Below are 7654 nucleotides of genomic sequence, written 5' to 3' on the forward strand. Positions count from 1 at the left end.
TCTTTATTATCTGTGCTACATTGTACATACAGAATTGTGAACCTCAGCTGTTCTAGTATTGCACTCATGAATAATTGATTAATTTTTAAAAAGAAATTTTTTATTTAACGAGCTTTTGACACATTGCGAATCATGTGTGTACTGTCCAAATGCATCTAGTCCCACGGACTTCAATTATAAATTTATCGAATATGCCTACGTGTGTGTGTTTTGATTGCCTAGATATATCTGGACAGAAGTTATGAAAATCAGTACACTCTTGATATGGTTGTGAACATCTTTTTCAAGACAGTTCTTGTTCATCATTTTGAGAAAATGTTAAGATTGTGGCGCTGCAGGTGAACTGCATGTAACTGAAATGTTGATATTTTTATGTTAGAAATGTTTGGCAGGTGCATTTTAAAGCATGTAAACATGTATTTTAATCAAGCCTTTTTGTCACTGATGTAGATGAGGTGAAATTTGATCAATTTGTCTCCATGGATATGCCCTGCACAGTGTCATATTAAGGTGTGATAGCTAGGGTGTGCAAGTTTTGAAAGGTCATTTTGTAAAATATCGCTGAAATTGTTGACTGAGATAATCTGAGGGGCTGTGCAATCAGTTATGTGGCCTGAGGTAGGGTAAAATTGGGGGGAGGGACAAGAATTTTTTTTGGCAAGCCAAAGATGGAAGGGCAAAATCCAAACAATTTTCGTCAGGTCAAAAAGTAAACTGGACTATTCAAACTTTGGTCCCACCCGTCCTCCACCCCTGGATATATGCCACTTTTAATAGTTTGTGGTTCGCAACAAGTAAGTCCGGCAAAAATTGGGTCTCTTGTAAAAAAAGTTTGAGAACCGCTGGCCATTATATGCAATAGATGCCAGGTGTTAAATGTGTGCAATATAGAATGCAGAAATTGTCAAATATCCACAATTGTAGCTATTGAAGATAAGACCTTCCTATAATATTCCACTGAAAATGCCCTGCAATGTTAGTCCTATGCCACACACCATGTTAAAAATCAATTTGATCTATATCATGATGTAAAGAGACAATATACACAATGGTCACATTTAATGGAAAGACAATGTTTACTCTGATTTCAGTTTAGCATAATAATACCTCAGGAATAATAACTGAAATCACTGTTTAAGTTTCTTTAAAAAAGGGAAAATAAAAACATTTTCCCCATGGTGAAGGGCTTCTTTTGTGTAACAGCGAGTATGTATAGGTCTAGACTTCAATATACCAAAGAGTGTTATTTAGTCAAGTCTGCACTACTGTACTATAGGCTTGGCCTACTGGTAAAAACTTTTAATTATCAAAGGGAGACTCCTAACTCATTGATATGAAATTGAATTTGGTGTATAACATGCATTGTACACCTGCCTGACATATTATGCGACTGACGTACGCTGGTGGTGTGAAATCATGTTTGAGCATAACTTGGTACTATTGATGTGCCCAATAACAGACAAACAAACAAACAAAAACGAGCAGTTGAAAAAAGTATTGTGTTCAAGAAACCAATAGAGCTTCAATGTTGGGCTGTTGGGTGTATGTATGAAAAAGAAGTGTGTTATTTGGCTTTTGGCATTTTTTTGCAAGAAGGTAGAAACCTAACCCGAAGCTGAAAGCTATGTGCTGGGAATATATGCCAGGTACTGCTAACTAGTTCTCTCTACTGTCTATGGTTTGACACTCAGCTAGCATATCAGGTACTAGTACTGCTTGAGTAAATTTATTTGAACACAAACAGTACAAGAAACCCGGGCAAGAAACATAACATATCTTTCCTCAGTGACTGTAGTGGTGGTGGGAGGGTATATTTTGGAAATTCAGACCCCTAGTCATGAGCTTTGTCCTCTTCCCCATCTCTCCCCCTCCCCCAGTCAGAAACAAGTATGGAAAAGGTTTACTTTGGGGATAAAAACTTCCCAATTTAGGAAAAATTGGGAGACTCAGTACACCGGTCGATCTTACCGCTTCCGATGTTGATTAAGATACTTCTTGCATCGATCCCGAGATGCGGAAAAACCAATAGTCATTTTGTCCCACATAAATGAATAAATAACAAAACCCCGATCCCGAGTGGACTCACCCATCCGGTGACGTCACACACGATAATCATCCTTATCCTCCTTGGTTTCTAGATGAGATAGACGTGTGGATTTTTCTTTGCCAACGCTAAGTATCATTACGAACCAAAGGACGAGATATGACACGGTTTCAGATTTGAAGCAGGTTTGACTGCCAAAAATGGCAAAATATAAAGTTTCAAAAAATATTGTTTTAAATATGTTTTCTAGACTGAAATTTTGTGCAGAATTCATTTCTGAAGTCAGAAATGCACAATCTGTCATTGTTTTCCTGATATGAGCATTACAGTAGAGGCATATGCTTTTGACGGAAATAAAAATATGAGATCCATAAGTGACAACATCATCACAACATATTTGAACTCTATTGGCACACTTATAAAGGCTCTGCAAGGCTCACATCATGTTGTAGTGCAAGTCTGACATCTGATTGGTGCACACACATTGAATATAGGTCACATGATTGCGCAATATTACAGGTACTAATTGTTCGATTTTGCTCAAAAATGGGGTGGCGAAATCAATTTGATAAAAAAATTAGAACTCAAAAAATATGCATTTTAGCACAAGTTTGATACTATATCCCTGTAGTACTGTATCATGGGAATAACTGATTAGTTTGTCTGAAGTCAGAAATGCAAAATCTGTCATTGTTTTCCTGATATGAGCATTACAGTAGAGGCATATGCTTTTGACTGAAATAAAAATATGAGATCCATAAGTGACAACATCATCACAACATATTTGAACTCTATTGGCACACTTATAATGGCTCTGCAAGGCTCACATCATGTTGTAGTGCAAGTCTGACATCTGATTGGTGCACACACATTGAATATAGGTCACATGATTGCGCAATATTACAGGTACTAATTGTTCCCGATTTTGCTCAAAAATGGGGTGGCGAGTCAATTTGATAAAAAAATTAGAACTCAAAAAATATGCATTTTAGCACAAGTTTGGTACTATATCCCTGTAGTACTGTATCATGGGAATAACTGATTAGTTTTTTAAACATGTCGCCCTCATATTTTTTTTTGTGTGATTTTTCGAAATGCCAAATTTTACGTAATTTACAGATGTCACAAATTGATAAAAAAATTAGAAAAGAAAATTGAGAAGGAATGGAAAGATATTAATGTTATACCCAAGTAGGAACTTATACTGTGCATAACTGATTAGTTTTTCAAGCCTATAGCTCTTGTAGTTTTCTTGTAATCCCGATTTTTATAAATGGCAGGAATTTTTACACAAATCAAAATTTTAAGGGGTAGGGGAAACATTTTTACATTTTGCAAGTCTTTCCCTTAGTTAAAATGAACTAAGTTAGGTATCAAATGAAAGCCCATTCAATACTGCATAGACTGGTAGGTCAACCATCACTGTAGCACCTTCCTATCAAGAGTTATGATTTTTCAAATAAATGTTTTTGCCGAAAACGGCTTATTTTGGCATGTCAATTGTCACGAGGCATGTCATATTTGAATGATTCTGCGCGCAAATGATTAAGTCAATCCCAAAACAAATACCTGAATCCATCAAATAGTACCCTCAGCTGATATGTTCACATTTTAAAGGGCCATATCTATGTATATTGTAGACTCTATGAGTATACAAAGTTGGCATGTGAAAATTTTGTCACCCAAAAGTGCGTTTTTTCGGGCAAAATCGGCCACAAATCAACATTTTGTAGCAAAACGATGTACGATGCAGCGTTTTGACAAAAAAAATCATGTTCTACAAACAATTTTACCCTAGAAAAGACACCTTTGAAATTAAACATAGCTATTTTCACTCTGGGGTGAATTTTTACACACTTTGGCAGTGAAACCTGCTTCAAATCTGAGACCATGTCATATACAGTTTGTTTGTTACGCCTGAGGTAAAAACCAACCAGTATAATACGCTAGGGAGATAGTTTTGACGACATTTTTCGACTAGAAAAGTGACAAAACGATCCAAAAACTTAGCTTGTATGAGTGTTTCCGTTCAGATATCACGGGACACATCGTTTTCAAAATGGCCGCCCTTAGGGCGCCATTTTATTTTTGTTCTCACGTAAAACAACTATAGCAGACTAGTAAGTTACAATAGATGTTTGTACAGTACTGTGTATACATGTATGGTGAGTGATTATCGCTATGTTTATGGTGTGCTCTATCGTTATATCTTTCAGTACGCGTCTGATGACGAGTTACTGCTAAGAGTTCGTGGGTTTCGAAGGACCAGCCTGACAAATCTATAGCAAAAGGTTTTCAGTTTTTCATCCCTTTGTACATATATTTTTATATCATACCACTACATCTGCGACAGCCACTGTGCGTGTGGGTCTGCTTCAGAGGATGTTTAAAGACATTCCCACAACCCAATGGGGTTTCTGACCTTGTATGTCTGGCTTTTGTACACATGTGGTATAGTTGATCATGCCTTGCATTGGAACTGTGTGCAAATATCTGGCGTTTTCATCCTATTATTTAACATTCATAACATCGAGACTTAGGAATAAAATTAATGCAGTGGGACAATATGAATGTTTCCTGTAAGAAAATCAAATATCAGTCCTAAGTCTCAACTATTAGCTCGTTGGCTGCAGTTTTAAAATTACCATTTTGTGTGTGTGGCAATGGGGACTTTGCCTTTAAAATTAGGTTATATTGATCAAATTTCCCAATCATAGTGCATTGTAGGAATGCCTTTAAGCCTCCTCTGGGTCTGCTTATTGGGCTTGAGCTTGTGTTCGGGGGGTAGTGCTATACGCTCCCGATTACTACAATGTCCAGGCCTTGTCAATCCTGCCCTTCCCTTGTGGCAGAGTGGGACCCGCATCCACTCTGCTACACCCACAGGGATTGCTCTAAATTTAATAAGTGTGCTTCTTTTTGCATAGGCTTATCGGACATACACTTGAAGATTTAGAAAGTAAGCGCTCGCTTTGGGTCTTCGACACAGACAGAAAACGAAGACCAAGAAACAGAAGGCTACAGGTAAGGTTGATATGGTAGGTACTAGCGCAGCCGGCAAGGGCCACGCTAAGGTAACCTCTGGGGCTCCGGTCCCGGGCAAGCAGGCGGACCCTCCGGGACTGCTAGCGAGCCCGAAGGCCTAACAGCCAGCGAAAGCACTGACAAACCGTCTAAGCTAGTAGCAGGCAGCATGGCGGTACTTGCCCTAACAGGCGAGTACCAGTCTACCAGTGAGATCTCTAGCGAGTTTCTTGCAGGTGGACACCCGTCTATTGCTGGCGAACGGCGGGTCTAGCACCAGCGAAGTAGCCGGCGGCGGACAGTATGCCAAGGGTACCCGGCTTGCCTGGGCTGAATCTAGCATACAGCGTGCGAACGGACCTCCGGGCTTGCCTCGGCCGGTCTGTAGCACGCAGCGTGCCAGTGGAACCCGGGCTTGCCTGGGTTGATCCACGCACGCAGCACGCCTTCGTTCCCGCAAGGGTCGAATGAAAACGCGTGCATGGGTTTAGCAGAGACGATACCGGGGCTAACGCTTGGGTGTAGTCTTAGCAGAACCAACTGGGGTTGTCACACGGCAGCGTTCCATGGCGGGACCGCCGAAAGCGATACCTTGGGCCTTGGAATGGCTGCCGGCTGTCCTCCGGGACTGGCTAGCGGCTATACCGGGGTAGGGCTCGCAGTCTCTCACGGGACAGCGACCCAAGTGCAAACGGTGGCAGCTACCGAGGCGAGCTACGGCTCGACTTCAGTGGTAGCCACTATGCACGCGCCCATAGCTGCCGTGAGTGGTCCGCCACACACAGCGACCTTGGCCGAGGCTCAAGAGGTTAGGGTAGGTAGTTTGAACAGCCTGGCTGATCAACAACCCACTTATGTCCTCGAGAGCCAGCAGAGCGTGGGTGATCCATTACAGTCAATGGGTCAATTACCCTCTTATGATCGATCACTATCTATTCAGCGGAGCATGGCTCCATTGATTGATACTGCCTATTCAGGTAGCGAGGTGACTGATCGGGGGTATACACGCTCAGCTACCCGTGATACTAGGCAAGCTCCTTCTAGCCAAGGGACAACCAGTATAGCGGGGTACCCATACACACGGCTTGATCCTCTAGCGGGGAACGCTGTGAGGCATGGGTACAGTGGTGCACGCAGCCGGGAGCCCTACCGGGCACCTACGCTACAACCACGCAGGTAACGCAGTACTCGTCCTGGTTGCCACAGTCTCTGTGGCAACAGGGGGGGGGGAGGCGGTGCTGGTACTGCCGTTCCATGGGGTTTCCTGGTGGCGGATCCTTTCAGGGTCAGCTACCGACAGGGTATGCCCCGTGGTACCCGCCGCAGGGTGGTTTCTTCCACGGTCTAGCACCGTGGCAAGCGCCGCCTAGCGATGGGCAAGCAGTACCACCAGCTGTTACCCAGGCTAGGCGGCGGTGGCTAACCCTGATACAGCTCAGGGTAGGCCGCGCGCTGCTATGGCTAGGGCGACAGCAGCGAGAGCGTCATGGATCCCGGGTGCTATGGCTAGCATCTCGGGGTCTGGCGGAGTACTCCCTCTTCTGCTGGTGTTCAGTTGGCTAGCCACACGGTGGCGACACCTCCTTGTCCACCTTCAGATGCCCGTCGTCAGATCTCTTCCTCATCAGAGAGTGAGTCAGAGTCTGAAGGCGAGGGAAAGGAGTCGGAAGATGAAACCAGTAGCGACTCACAGTCTGATGAGGCTGTGCAGGTAGCTTCAGGTATCCTTCCCCGCTTCCCCGTGAGGAACTTGCTAGCAATGGTCTGCCTGCGGACACCGCTGAGGTGATGAGCCGTGTGGCCCAAGGTTTGGGCCTGGCTTTCTCTCAGGAGGAGTCCATTCAGGAGGACCAGGGCATCTTTTCAGTAGGATGCCCAGCTAGCGCGTCCTCACAAGGGTCGCCCGCGCTTGCATTCCCGGCGGACCTCAGGCTCGCTGGAGCTTCGACGCCGCGTGCTTGCACGCTTCCACTGCGTGTTTCGCAGGAGGACTACTGAAACCTACCTCAGGGTCCCTGACATGGATCCAGACGTTGCCAGCGCCTGCCGCTGGCGGCTAAGGCGCGACGGGTCGTTCTCCCCCAGTGGGAGGAGGAGCTAAAGCTCATCGATAAGCGAGCACGCTCGCTTATCAGAGTCTCTAGCGTCGCTACCACGCTTGCCGAGCACCTCGGTAGGAAGGTAGCGAACAACCACGGGCAACGTCGAACTCTTCCACGAGGTTAATCTGTTAGCGGTGCTAACAGCTAACCTCAACGAGAGTTCTATGGGCCTAGCCCATAGGATGTCATCTCGCCGCCGGGAGAATGCCTGTCTGTCCCTCCAGTCAACTTATGGCTCTGACTTTGCTGAAGCAATGAAGAAGTCAGACTCGGAGGGACAGGGGCTACTCTTTGGACAGGCCTTTTGCGCTACGGTAGAGGACCGGGCAAAGAAGGCCACCAATGAGAGCACTCTGAAGAAGTCAGAGGCTGCCCTGACCAAGGGAAGGGCAGTAAGGCTAAGAAGAAGCACAAGAAGAAAAAGTCTTCTAAGCGTTCTTCAGCGCCAGCTCCGCTTCAGCAGGACGCCGCACCACAGACTACA

This window comes from Amphiura filiformis, chromosome 1 (genome assembly GCF_039555335.1).
Source record: "Amphiura filiformis chromosome 1, Afil_fr2py, whole genome shotgun sequence".
Classification (NCBI taxonomy): Eukaryota; Metazoa; Echinodermata; class Ophiuroidea; order Amphilepidida; family Amphiuridae; genus Amphiura; species Amphiura filiformis.